Source organism: Pteronotus mesoamericanus, unplaced genomic scaffold (assembly GCF_021234165.1).
Source record: "Pteronotus mesoamericanus isolate MK-2021 breed Mesoamerican mustached bat unplaced genomic scaffold, CSHL_Meso_final contig_221, whole genome shotgun sequence".
Classification (NCBI taxonomy): domain Eukaryota; kingdom Metazoa; phylum Chordata; class Mammalia; order Chiroptera; family Mormoopidae; genus Pteronotus; species Pteronotus mesoamericanus.
The window spans coordinates 10,370,087-10,384,949 of record NW_026555092.1 but is presented as its reverse complement, the minus strand read 5'-3'; the positions used below and the strand labels follow the sequence as shown (position 1 = coordinate 10,384,949).

At 51.2% G+C, this 14,863-nt stretch overlaps 1 protein-coding gene across 1 annotated transcript in view; it reads left to right on the top strand.

Annotated features, from left to right (window-relative positions):
* Nucleotides 1-14,863, top strand: part of CSMD2 (CUB and Sushi multiple domains 2) — a 547,845-nt gene that overhangs the window by 316,470 nt on the left and 216,512 nt on the right. The window lies entirely within an intron of this gene.

Here is a 14,863-nt window from a genome sequence, read left to right as displayed (position 1 = left end):
CACACCACTGATGACCTGAGGAGGATACACATGAGGGTGACCATCATCTCTTGATGGAAACAGGCATTAAGGGAATGGCAGACTCCGGAGCCCAAGAGATGCTACCACTGTCACCCTTCTGTGCACTTCCAGACCTCCTGTTGGCCGATGGCTGCTAATGCCGATCCCTGTGAAAAGGGGAGCAGAAGCCATGCCCCAAGTATCTGTTAAAGGCCCCGTTAGGCATCAGACCCCAGGCCAGCACCAAGGAACAGATGCATCAGCTGTAGGCCCTTGCCCCAAGGGATGGCGCTCTAGCAGGGAGAGAGCAAAAGCAATGAGCTGGTACAGTCGGGGAGCTGTGGCAGACAGAGCCCACGGAGCGTGGAGAAGGGCAGGCATCCCTTACACCAGCCCTGAGAGCAGGGGACGCCTAGCAGGGAGGGTCTGACCCTGCCTCCATTTCTTCCCTGTTCTCCTCCTCTATTCCTTATAAGCCTCCTTAGAAGAGCTGCACATGAACTCCAGGTGGAGAAGCACCACTTCATCCCATTCAGTGCCCACAGCTATACTGTGGCTGCTCCTTCACAGAGGAGAAATTGGAGACTCAGAAGGGTGACGTTACCCGCCCCGGTCACAGTGAAGTCTGGGGCCTGGCAGAGCCCAGATTTGACCCCATGTCTGTCTGGCTTCAAAGCCCATGATTTCCCCGCTCTCCTACTGAGAGCCTCCCAGAATGACAGCATTTCATTTTCTATCAAATCTTTATAGAAGTCAAAGCTTTGCCCCAATCAGATGGGCCGTATATCATGGTCCCAGCTTCCTTGTTACTGAGGTTGAGGTGTTGTTCATTAGTTCTTGTCCGTTTCACTCAGCCAGCACTGATGACGCTCCTGCTACATGACCAGTGCTGTGCTGAGTGCTGGTATTATGACAGTGAGCAACACAGACAGTCGAAAGACATATGCTGTGTGGCTGCTAGTCTCAGACTAGGTGTCGACAGGACTTCTCCCTGGACCTGTAACAAATTAAGACGGGAGTCTGGGTGCTGAGAGACATCGCTAACCTGCAGGAGCTATATAGGTTCTGGGCCTAAAGGCAGCAGGTTCTGTGAAGACAAAGTGGACTCTGAAATTGAACCCTACCTGCTGACTCTCAGCTTGGTCCCCGCTGTATGACCTTGGGCATGTCATATGGTGTCTCTGAGCCTCAGTTTCCCCACTCATAAAGTGGGGATAATAATGACAACCTCATAGCGTTGTTAAGAAAGTGAAATGAGATCACAGAAAGCTCCTTGCACGGGGCCTGGCACAGAGGCACCTTCTCCTGGGAGCCACTAAAGCTCCTCTCTACCCAAACCTCCCATGATTACCACTGCTCTTCACCCGGGGCGTCCTCCCCTGCCCGGAACACGCGGCGCTACCAGTCCCCCGGATGGCCTGTGCTTGCTCTGATAGGCCCTGGTTCTAGGTCTCTGCCCCATGCCTGCACCCCGCAACCTCAGCCCTCGCTCCCCAGGCCATCTGAGAAATGGGATGGTTCCCTGTGGCCATGGTGTAGGGTGTGGAGGCAGAAGTGGCAGGCGGTGGATCCAAGTCACAGAGAGCCCTGAGGCCTCACAAGGGGTTTGCACCTTGTCCAGCGGGAAGGAGAACCAGTGAAGGACCAAATGTCAGAATGGGCCTGCCTCTCCCGTCTCGTCCCTTCTACCATTGACCTTTTGTTTGAGGCCCATTGGTCTCACACCTTCATGGTGAGGAGCCCCTTCTACTGTAAAAAGGGGGTGACTGAGTTCCCAGGCATCTGATACGACTGTGTCCCCTCATGCTGTTCTCTGGGCGTCTCCCACCTGCAGCCTCCTGCTTCTCTGCTGCTCTGGCCGCTCCCTTTTGGCCCCCGCATGGTTCCTCACTGTCCTTCAGGGCAGGTACCTTTCCATGTCTGTCCATAGCCTTCTGTGTCTTTTTCTATAACCTTCCACAGTTGATCACATTCACTCTCATGGGTCCAACCTCAACCTAACCACGGATTACTTCCAAATCTGTTCCCCACTTGCATTTCAGTCCACCCTGTGACACATTTTATATAGCTTCTGTTTCCTAACCCATCGGTATTAGTCTGCTCATAACAAAATACCATAGGCTGGGTGGCTGAAACAGAAACTTATTTTCTCACAATTCTAGGCTAGAAGTCCAAGATCGAGGTTCTGGCTGATTGCTTTTGGCCCAGATGCTTTGCAGGTGTCTGCCTTGTCACATGCCCTTTCCTCAGTATGTGCACGTGGAAAGAGAGCAAGATCTCTGTGCCTCTTCTCATAAAGACACTAACCCTATGGGATCAGGGCCCCACCCATATGACCTCATTTACCCTTTATTACTTCCTTAGGGACCCCATCTCCAAATACAACCACCTTGGGGGCTAGGGCTTCAGCATAGTAATGGGGGGGGGCACAAGCATTCAGTCCATAGCACCATCCAAAACAAAGCTCTTCTTCTCCACCCCCTCACCCCCTGCCCCCGTGTCCCCATCTTGATGAGCAGTGCCACCATCCAAGCCACCACTCGACCTCCTTTCCACCTCTTCCTCCTCCCTCTCCCACCTCTGACCCTGGTCCCAGATTCTGTCAGTTCTCCCTCTGCAGCATCCCAGCTCTCTGTCATCGCCGTGGCTGAGGGCCCCATCGCCTTGCACTGCAATGACAGCGCAGCCCCTCTCCCTGACTCCAGGCCACCCCCCGCCCCCCGGCCCCTACCCATCTGCCTCATGCAGCGCAGCCATCTTCCCAGAATCCCAATCTGGCACAGTTTCCTCCTCCTTAAAAATCACTCATGACAGCTTTGCATTGCTTTAGGGTGAAGTACAGTCATTCACTTGGCATCCAAGGCTCTCCATGATGGTAATTCCAAGCCAGATTCTGGTTTTTATGAATCTGTTCTAGGCAGAATTCCATCTTATTAATCTCCAGAGTCCAAAGGGCCGAGCCCAGGGCCTGGCACACAACACGCACACAGAAGAGCTTGCAGGATTACACTGTAATGGCGTGTTGCACAGACTCACCAGGGCAGCCTTCCTCACGCCCTTTCAGTCCCCTTTCACCCACTTCACCATCTCCCAGAACTCAGGTGCCGAGAGCCCACATCTGCGCCCCTGTTGGCGTTGGGGTCAGACAAAGCCACAGGATCTGTGCGTGATCTTCAGCCAGTTTCTTCTCATTTCTGAGCCTGAGTGTTCACATCTGTGAAGAGGGGCTGCTAAAGCGTCTAGGTCATAAGGGTCTTACGAGGACTCAGCGTAGTGAAGTACTGGCAAGGGCCTGGCATTTAGCAAACAGTCAATTAAAAGCCTGCTCCCCTCCCCTGCTTCCCCAGTCCTGCCCCTCCTCTCCCGCCCTGTACCCATGGCCAAAACCTCAGAACTACCTCTGCCTCTGCTTGGCCCTCCTTTTATCCCAGCTTCTGGTGAATTCTGTACTGCATAGACATCTCGGCTGAGGGATGGAAGGGTAGCAAGGGCGCAGATGTTCCACAGGTGGCATAAAGGCCCTGAGGGCAGACGCCTCCCCCGGGCACACCTGGCCCCATCGTCATCAATACTCCCTCTGCCCAAGTTCAGGTAGAGAGAAGCTTCCTTGAGGTCAGGCAAGTATCACCGCACTATCACTCCTCCCCACTTATTAAAGGTGTGAGCCCCTGAGTGGGAAAATTAGGAGAGTTATTTCCCAAAAATTCTTCCAGCTTTGCTTGTCACAATCTGAGGGTGGGGTGGGGGAGGGGACTCAGGCTCCATCAATATCTAAGGACTCTGAGCCTAGAAATTCAGTCCCCCTTCATAGGGACAGCCAGCTGTAGGAAATGCATTCATAGTTGCAGTTGCTTTGGTAGAACAAGAAATATTTAAGGAACAGGCAATTAGCACTTACCAGAAACATTGTAAAATTACATACAACTTGCTAACAAGTTTTAGCATCAATCTGGGAGTCTCCCTGCTTCCTGACTTGGCGCCTGGAATCTGGCAGCCTCGTGCTAAATCTGGGAGACTGGCCCAGGGGGTGCGGAGCTGGGGCCCTGACCCTGGACGTAGGGAGGAGCACGTAGAGGTCATGCGGAACGGTTGCCCGAGAATTCAGGGGACTCGTGTTGGAAATGAGGTCCCCTGGCTATTCAATACTGTTTAAGCCCCTATTATGTGTTGAAAACACTGTTCAGGACATCGGGGCCCCAAGAACAATGAGACAATCTGTGCCTTTACCTAAGTCATAGTCCATCTTCACTAGAGTTGAGGAAGTACAAGAAGATGGGGAATGCCAGACGACGCAGCTAATGTTGCTTGAGGGCATGCATGCGGGCTTCCTGGAGGGGCTGGTGACTGAAACTGGGGGCTTGTTGAAGGAAGAAAAGGCGTCGGTCAGACATCCCTGAGAATGAGAACAGATTGGCTTAGGGAGCTGACATGTGCATAGGGTTGCAGCTAAAACTTGCACAGAAATAAGGTTTTCGAGCAAGTAGGGAGATGGTGGGCAAGACTGGCCGTCTGCCAACAGTGCCTCCATCCCCTTCTGTAGAACCTGCCTCTGCTGGGGGCACAGGTGAGACCCCGCAGGACGGGGCCAGACATGCGCTGGAAAGGAGGCCAAGGGCAGCTGCCCAGCACCCTTCACTCCACTCCTTTCCAGACACCGCCTCTCCTCCTGTTGGAGTATCAAGACCATTTTCAACTCGAGTCTGCTATTTGCAGGGCACCTCTGCTTCCTGTTTCATCTCCACAAGCGCAGAGGACCGAACTTTCTAACTTCGGCCAAGAATGGCACCAGGCATGTTTCTAAGACACTCACTGACTTCCATGACACCCTTGAAGCTTTCCCGGGCCCTGGGAGCCAGAGTGTACCTAGACCCAGGCAGCAGCTGCATCCTCTCAGGAAGGTCCCGTGGGCACCCATGCTATGGGCAGGGAGTCACAGAGCTAAGAGAATCCTGCAGCATTAAAATTTGATTAGGAAATAATTTATCAATGGGTTGCCCTCACCAAATGCATTGGCTTTTGCAACATGGCAAGCTCCAGTCTGGGGCCAATGCAGCCAGCTTTGAGGCAACCTAGATAGTCTACATCCACATTCACCCCTTTCCTCAACCTCCTTCAGCCTGTGACATACCAGGACAGTGTTGTGGAGGAAGGAGGTGAGGAGGGAAGAATGTCAACCACTTCGTCTACCCACACCTCCATCCTATTCATGAAAACCATGTGTAGAAAGAGGTGCACAAATACCTCAAAACACACATTCAAGGGCTTTGTGTCTCCTGCCTCGTCAGTCCTTTCCCATCTCTAGAAGTAGGAAAGTGGAGTGGGAAGTGGTTCTCAGTAAACCCGCAAGATCCGCCTATGCCCATAGGTCATCTTAATGCACCAAAGATGTCTTGGTCACTCGCCAGGAGTCCGTGCTGACTGAGCAATGGATAAGTGGCACTTAGCATGCTTAAGACTGTGCTTGGTTCCAGAGACTCATCTCTTCTGCTCTCTAGAGAGCATCACCAAACCCCTAGCTTTGAGGAACTGACAACGGACAAGATAAAGCATAAACGACTCTTCAGTCCTTGAACCAGCTCTCCGTGGTCTCCCTCAGACCATCTGGCCTCACGTCTCTTCATCACTTCCTGCCACGCTGAAGTTCTAACTAGTCTCCAGACACTGCTCTCTTCTTCCACTTCTCCTTTCCTGCTTCTTTCCTTCCTTCCTCCCCTCTCATTCCTCAAACATGTATTGAATATCTCCCCTGTGCCTTGCACTCTACTAGAAGCTGAAAGTAGACATTTCAAAAACATTGTCTTGGCCCTCAAGGAACTTTCTTTTTAAAGGGAGAAACATGTGCCCGAGCTGCAGCTATAACAGAAGGTGTTCCCAGGGGCCTGGGGGTGAGAGACAGAGAGCGTCCGGGTTGGCCTGGACAAATCAAGGCAAGATCTCAGATTGGGAAGCCCTTAAACTAACACCGAAAGATGACACTTTCTCTGGCAGACACCAGAGGGTGTTCGTTCAGGATCAGAGGGACAGCAGGTGCCATGTGAGAGCCAGCGGGGCTCTACCAACAACAGAATGACCATACCAATACTGGTAACATGCCACGTGCCAGACATTTTGACAACTGTCTTATATACACAAAGCTCATTCAATCCTCAAAACAACCCTGGAAGTGGGTGTTATTATCACCACTTCCATTTTACAGATGACAAAACTAAGGCTCAGGGAGATGAGAAATGTGTTCAAGGTCTACTTACTGCTTAGCGCAGAGCTGGTGCTTAGGCCCAGGACTTGCTGACAGCAGAGCCCTCTTGTCCCCATTGCACTGTCTTGCCTTCCTACTCACAGGTCACTGAGCTTCGTGGTGTATAAATCCCAAGGTCAGTGAGGGCCAACGATGAGGCTGGGGTGGGAGGGGATAGGCGAAGGTCCTGCCGTGCCATGGAGTTAGGGTTCTACTCTGTGGATTTGAGGAAGCTCGGAAAGAATGAATGAGTGAGACATGGTGATCTGTGGATTTTTATTTCTGAGTGATCTCACGCTACTTCCCTCATAGAGAATAGAGGGAAGAGGCAGGAGACCTGCTCTTGCCTGATGCCATCATCCAGGTGAGAGATTGAGAGAGGTAGACCAAGGCAGCAAGAGGAGGGGTGGAGAGCAGAGGGGGCCAGATGTGTGGGCAGGCTGGAGCCACATGAAGTGGTTTATAAGGACTGTGTGTGAGGAGAAGAAGGTGGAACCCCAGCTGATTGCAAGTCTGGCTTGGGCAGCCTCGGGAAGCCGCTCTGCCTCTCCCAGCCTGGGCCTGCGCTGCCTCCTCTGTGTCCGCAGAGGCTGCGTGGTCAGGTGCACACCTCCTCCATTGCCCTTATCATTTCTGTTGTAATTATTTCTATACCCGCCTGACTGCGGGTTCTCCGAGGGCAGGGCCATGGGTCAGGCTGCTGTGTGTCTTCAGTGCTGACTGTGGCATTGGACACAGTTCGCATGCAATAAATATTAGCTAAACTCACACACTGCCCAGAGTATGTTCTGTGTTCCATGCACTGTGTTACGTGCTGGGTGCAGAGTGATCAGCAATGCATAACCAATGCCCGCCTTCATAGGACGTACTCTGGGTGGGGAAACAAGAAACAAGGTCAACCTGGCAGCTAGAGGGCAGCAAAAGGGACCGAGTGAGTGGATGGAGACTTTTGTCCTTTTTTTCCCGCACTGCTACCCCCCACCCCATGTCTAAAACAGTAGCTAATGAAATAAATAGACGAATACTTACAAAGGACAATCAGAGCTATGAAGGAAAAGAATGGGACACCAAGGGAGCAAAGAAAAGGGGAATTATCTAAGGTGCTTGGTCAAGGAAAGCATCTTTGAGGAGGTGACTTTGTACCCCACAGTCTGTAGTGTGAGGAGTCAGCCACGTGATGGAGGGAGGTGAGGAAGCCATGGCCCAGGCTGAGGGAACAGAGAATAAATGAAGGAACAAATAAAGTCACACCCATTTGAAAATGCAGAAAATCTCAGCCCAGGCGTGGACCCCCCACCCCCACCCCACTTCCTCCAAGGGGTGCTGCCCTTTCTGGAGCACATCAAATAGTGAATTTATAGGACCCATGATACAATTCCTTCTGTGCAGACATTGTCATAAAAGAGGATTCCAATTTGGTATTAGAAATTGAAAAACCTGGGGGGAAGCCAGTGAGGTTGATCACAGCTGATAGGAACAGCACAGTCGAGGGGGAAAGCAAATAAACTGAGCGGCAGGGCCCGTCAGGATGGAATTCGCAGGTGCCTTTGAAGCGCTAGTCTCGTGTTTCCCAGCTTGCTTTAGGTAGGCAAAAGGAGACAAAGAAAGAGAGGAACATTATAAAGTGGAATTATATTAAATCAGATAACAGGAAATGACATGCATGATTTTCTCCAAGTCAGAATTTGTTTTCTCCATTTGCACTTCTGGGCTCTGACATCAGACTTGGTCAGCACCGCACCAGGAGGTTGAAGGTTAAGAGTCTTTCAGGAAGGACAGAAAGGCAGGGGGCCTTGGCCTCTGTGTTCCCAGCAGGGGTTGACACCGGGCTTGGAGGGAAGGCCCAGACCAGGACAAGGGGCGGCGGGGGCTGGGGGCACGGAAGCCAGCCACCAGCCCCCTCTGCCTTCCTGGAAGGAGCTCCCAAACTGCTCTTTCCTCTCACCTCCACCCAGCCCTGGTCCTGTGGTCTTCGCATCCCCCCTCCGATGCCTTGGACCTCTTTGCAAATGCGCCCTTAAACCGGACTTCCCCTTGAGGTCATCATTGCCTTGTAGCCGTCTGCAGTGTAAGGAACTCATGTCCCCAGGCCCCGTGACCTTCCCTTTGACTGGCGGGCTCCCGTGCTCACTCTCCAGTGCGTTCCACCTGCGTGTACATCCCTTCTCCTTTGGCCCTCTGCTGTCCCCACCTGTGCCGCTTCCTACCCTCCTCATCAATGGCATCAGTCTCTTCCTCTCTACCCTTTTTAAAAAGTTTTTTTTTTTTCTATCCTCATCCAAGGACATTTTTTTCCATTGTTTTTAGAGAGCTAGGAAGGGAGAAAGGGTTTAGGGAGAGGGGAAGGCAAGGAGAAAGAGAAGGAGAAAAACATCAATTCATTGCCTCTCATATGCACCCCGACCTGGGACCAAACCTGCAACCCAGGCATGAACCCTGACCCGAAATCAAACCTACAACCCTTTGGTTTGCAGGATGATGCCCAACCAACAGAGCCACACCAGCCAGGGCTTCCTATCTACTTCCTGCTATCACCTTGCCTCTCAAGTTTCTAGACCTTCTCGCTTCCTTTCTGTGCAGTCCACTCTGGCTGCAGCTGGACCTTGACCTCCAGCACCTCTGAAATCTTAACTTCACTCATCTGCTCTGGGATCTTTGTGCCTTCAGCTTTTTCGCTCATTGTTCACCCTCCTCCTGTTCCTCATCCTTCCCTTGATCTCTTGATTCTCCGTCTCCTCCTGTTCTCATTCCTCTCCTCCTTTAGCCTCAGCCCCTTGCATAACACTTCTGCCACTCTTTTAACAATACCCTCATTCCCTTGCCCATTGTCCCAAATAAAACCGAACTATCTTCTGGAGGACGGGCCCCTTGTAGTACAGGTTTCTCCTGCGAGGTGAGTGTCCTAGGAACCCTGATGTATCTGTGTACCAGCTGGCATTGTTGTAAGAGGCTGTGTTCAGCTTCAGTGAATTTTTTTGAAGATTTTCAATGCATTTGCCCATTTCATGATGGGTGATTTATGAGTGCACTGCCCACACCACGCTGAGTGTTCAGCAGTTTTGGACCAAAAACAGTATGACCCCCGTGCCCCACCCTCCCTATTCACCCCATCTTGTCCCAAGCAACTTTTTGTCTCCCTGGGTGAAAAAAGTCCACAAAGGGAAACGCTTTGCCAATGTGGGAGAGGTAAAACAAAACACAGCAGAAGCAGTAAAAGGCATCAAAATCAACAAGTTCAAAAACTGTTTTGAGCAGTGGGGAAAAAAAAAAATCTCGATATCGTGTATTGCATCAAATGGAGAGTACTTTGAAGATGCCTGAAGTATAAAAATAAATACACAGTTTTTTTATAAATACATTCCATTTTGGGGGGTGTCCCCCCTTGTATTTCTCCAAGCCCCACCGCACCCCTCAATCAGTCCGGCTGCCCCTTCCTCCACTTCTACTAGAACCGCGTTCCTGAGGGCTTCTGGGACCCGTCACACAGCCCTGCCCATGGTGCCCCTGTCAAAGGAGTCCTCGCCACCCTCCACAGTCCCACAGGTGCGTGTAATGATTTCCTCTCTCCAGGCTGATTGCTTCAGACACTCCAGCCAACATCGTCTCCTTTTCCCCAGGACTGGTCGCTCGCTTTCAGCAAAGACCATGACTTCTTCCTCTGTGTGGAACATAGAGCCTCTGTCATCACAGGATCCCCTCAGCCTTCCGCGGTCCTATGTCAAAGCTCATTAGAACCACCTCTTCCCTCCTCCCTCCTCCCCCCTCCCTCCTAGGGTTGCCAGGTCTCCCAGCCTAGCCCCCCAGCAAGCTCTCTGTCCCATGCCTCCTGCCTTTTCTAGAGTCGCATGCTATTATTCCCCATTTGTGCTCCAATTTTTAGTTAACCGTGTAATCTCTATATATATCCCCATTTCTATTTCTATTTCTATTTCTATTTCTATGTCTCTCTCTCCTTCCCTATCATGTAAATATGGTTAGGTTTCTCCCATCTTAAAAAGATTTTAAAACTTCCCCCACAAGGCCATATGCCTCATGTGTTACCACCTAACTTCTCTATTCTGTCACTTCCAAGAAATGCCATCTTCAAGTGGCCTCTCCTCTTCCTGTCTCATCTTCCTCTTCTTCCACTGGGTGTTGGACCCATTGTTACTGTCAGCCTGTTCCTGCCAGTATCAACACTGACCTTCACTAACCTCCTTTTGAGTCCTATTTAAACTTCCCTGCAGCATATGATGCAGTCGATCTCCTTGAAGCCCGTTCTTCTCTAAGCGCCTGTGACCCCTCTCCCCAGGACAGTAATCTAGCATCGTGCCGGCCCCTGCAGTATTCCTATGTGTTCTGTCCTGGACTGACAATGCTTCTTGCTGTCCTTGGGTGGTCTCATGGCTTCCTTCTTCATCCTTCTCATGGCTTCTTTTATCACCTGAGAGTTGAATCCCAAAATCTCTATTTCTAAACCAGACTTTTCTCCTGAACTTGAGACTCGCATAGCCACTTTGTACTAGCGGTGTCTGGTTGGGGCACCACAGGCACCTCAAAATGCAGCATGCCCTCCCGGTGGCCCCCCAGACCTGCTCTTCTTCCTGCATTCTTGTCTCAGTGAAAGCCCAGGGCCCTTCAGCCGTGGTAGACCCATGCCTCTCCTTTATCCCCTGGATCCTCACTCTCAGTGTGGCCTATGGCTTCTTCCCGCTTCAGACCTCCCAGATCGTTCAGCCTCTCCCCATTCCCTCTGCCTGTGCCCAGCCCAGGATGCCACCAAAACATCTCCCAGGCTATGGTGAACCTCCCACCAGAAAAGAAGCCCCACAGAGGCAGGGCTTATGCCTGCCTTGTTCTGTGTTGAACCCCGCCGTGCTCCGCACTATGGCTCACTAAGGAGACACTCAGATGTTTGTTAAATGAATGGATGATCTCTCTGCCCCCAGAATTATTGGCCCCATCCATTCTCCAGACAACAGTCAGGGTGATCTTTTAAAATATACAACGTGAAATGCTAAATAGAATGAAACCCTTTGTCAACCCCCTGTTGCCTGTTATCTAGAGCCCAGTCTTCCCCGCAGATTACGCAGGCCTTTTCCAGCCTCTTCTCTCACCACCTTGTCTGTAGTACGTGTGCTTGTGGAAAAGCAGGGTGGCAGAGCGGTTACGAGCCCATACAACCCACCTTTGAATCTGCAGTCCACCACGTCCTAGCTCTGTGACTTTGGGTAATTACGTGATCTCTCTGAGCCTCCATTTCCTCCATTTTAAAATGGCTCTCATAGTGCCTAGCTCTCAGGGTTTAGTATAAGGATGAAATGAGTCAACGTAACTACAGTGCCCGGAGTGGCTGCCGTCACATCGTCAGCACTGGAGTTACGGGTTATAGATCTGAAAGTTAGGAGTTACCACCCCTGCTGTCATTGCGGTCCTACAGTCTCACCTCGGAGGCTCCGCCTGCGTCCTTCTCCACCTGAAGGGTGCTGCTTCTCCCTTCTCTCCCACTTACTCCTTTTTCCCAGCTTTATTGAAATAGAATTGACAGATAATGTGTAAGTTTAAAGTGTACAACATGACGATTTGATAGATGAATGTATTGTGAAACGATGACCACAATACGCTTGGTTAGTTAACACAACCATCGTCTCACATAGTTGCAATTGTGTGTGATGAGAACTTTTAAGATCAACTCTTTTAGCAACTTTTAAATAACACAGTTAACACAGTCTGTTAACTACAGTCACCATGCTGTACGCTACATCCCCAGACCTTACTCATCTTATAACTGGGAGTGTGTGCCCTTTGAGCAACGTCTCTCCCTGTCCCACATTCCCCCAGGCCTGGCAACCACCGCTCTGCTTGTCGTTTCTATGGGTTTGGTATTGTTAGATTCAACATTAAAGTGAGATCATACCCTATTGATCTTTCTCTGTCTGGCTTATGTCACTTAGCATAATTTTTTCTAATTTCATCTATATTATCACAAATGGCAAGACTTCCTTCTTGTTTATGGCTGAATAATATTCCTCTTTCTGTGTGTGGGTGTGTGCACACTAAATTTTCTTTATTCATCCATCCATTGGTGGACACGCAGGTTGTCTTCATGTCTTGGCTATTTGCTGCAGTGAATCCCACTTGTCCTCCCACATGCTGACTCCTGCACAGGCTTCCGGCCTCAGCTTAGATGTCACCGCCTCCAGGAAGCCTTCCCTATTGCCAGGGCTGGGACTGGGCAGGGAGGAGAACAAGGCACTCACCTTGGGCACATAGTTTAAAGGAGGTGTAAATGCAAAAAAAAAAAAACCAAAAACCTCAGTAATTAAGATAAATATTTTAATGTAATTTTAAAAATCAAGATCAATGCAAAATGTCTATGATTAAAAATATGAACATTTGAAATAACAACAGGCTCTGATGGCCAGCACTAGGGTGAGACCAGTGAGGTGGGTCATGCAAGTGCTAGGTCAGGTCAGATCTGGTCTTTAAGTTTTCGTACTTTTCTTCGTGTTGGGTTCAATTTATAGACATTAGTTTTGACTTTCTAAAAAATATATATATATATTTTTTATATATACTTATAAAAAAATTACCCTCGTATATATATATATACGAGGGTGATTATACTTTTCAAACGAAAATATAAATATATATATACGGCACCAAGATATTATTTGTGTTGATTCCTGAGTTTTGGGTGGGTGCTCCCTAAAATTTTGTGCCCAAGGTCAGCACCTCACCTGCCACAGCCTATTTCAGCCCCACCCTCCAAGTCTGAGTTAGGTGCCCCTCTGGACGCTCCCACAGCACCAGTCACCCTGAGTCACAAACACCTCCTTCCTTGCTGCATCACGACTGGATTGTTCAGCCATTGGCAGCTGAGCCCTTGTCCAGATCTCAGGTCCTCAAGTCTCTAGCACGGGGACTGGCACATAGCAGGTGCTCGTTATATGCTTCTGGTCCCATTGATGGCAGGAGAAGTCGGGTGGGCGTGGGTGTGTGGAAGGCCCGGTGCCTGCAGCGTGGGAGGGCTGGGCAGGTTCCTCCCTGCCTGTGAGGACGCTGATTTTCTTCAGCTGATCACACTCCCAGACAAGCTGATGGCGGGGCCGTAGGAAGGTGTACCCACATGTGTACCTTCTGCAACCTCACTAAGAAACCGTAAATGGGGGTCCTCTCCTGGGGAGAAGGACTCGTCTCTGTCTTCAGACGCTGGGTAACTTTCTTCAGGTCTCAGAATGCCGCAGTGACAGTCCTCGCCAGGGTCTCACGTGCCAGAGAGAGCGTGTCTGGGGACACCTGGAAGGAGGAGGGCCTTGCTGCTTGCTTCTCCAGAATGACTTGTCCCAGGGGCCCCTTCTTCCCTTCGTGAGAGACCCAGGAGCTCTGGGGCCTGGAGCAAAGGGACCCCCTTCCCAGGAATGGCTCGGTGTGTTCCCTCCCCCACCTGGCAGAGGAAGCCAGCATCAAAGCGGGGTCGGTAGTGCCTTCAGCAGGTGTGTGTGGAGGGTGAGGCCAAGAGGACGTGTGAGATGAGAAGTAGGTGAGCCGGTCTCTACTTGAGTCCTTAGACCGGGCACATGGCATGGTCGCACTGACCCCACGCCGTCCTTCCCCTCACACCAGGGACCCTAGATGTTTGACTGGAGTCACACGCACACAGTCCCAGCCACAGAGTGCCTGGCTCCACCAGCTCTCGGCAGAGGGCTGCAGGCCTTGCCGTGGGGGAGGGTGGGTGACATGAGTATGATGTGACTGTCAAGCGCCCATCCATCCGAGGCAGGGCACGGAGCTAGCCTGACCGGCCCACAGAAGCCCAACAGTTGTGGGAAGAAGATTTTTGCAGAATCATCCCTGGTAGTTCACACATGGCCACTTTGGGGACTGTGGCTCCTGACAGCCCATAATGGTGTCTACAGAAAAGCCAGGGTCCCTTTGGCCTGACAAGCCTGGGAAGGTGTCCAAGAACCTCCAATTACTTCAGCCCCTTCTCTCCCCAATCAGGGGACTCTTCCAATCCTCCCCTACCATCTGTCACCTCATTCATTGCTCCCTGTCATTCCTGCAGGATGCCTTCCTCCCTGGGAACAGAGCTCTTCCTCCGCCCTCCCCGCCCTCCCTGCCCTCCCCTCCTGCCTCCTCCTCCCTCATCTCTCACAGCACCCAGCACAAGGCAGTGGCAGTTGGGGTGACTCCTCCGAGGAAACGCCAAGGACTTGGCCGGGGCAGATTCCTTTACTGAAGCAAGGCAGCGGCCCCCAGGGCCGAGCCCAGGCCCCCCGAGCTTTGCCAGGGAACCCACTCCTCGTCTGACTCAACACCGCTGAATCAAATGAACTTAAAAGCATGCCTAACGAGTCATTTGTTTCATTTTACCTGCTACCATCGCAAACTGAATTTTAAGAAAATATCTTCATGCAAGTGGTTCCATATCAGAAAGCAGCCAGTATTGATTCTCACTTAATCTCTGGTTTGGGGAAAGGCAGGCGGCCAAGCATCAGCTGCCTTCTCGCCTGGTGCGTGCCTTTGCCGCTCAGGGATGGACCGCACTCAAGATCTGTCAAGTGGCATTAGTAATACAAATACAGAGTCAAGTTCAGTAAGGAAGTCTTCCAACTTCGGGACTTGTTAGCCGGTGGGGCAGGCGTC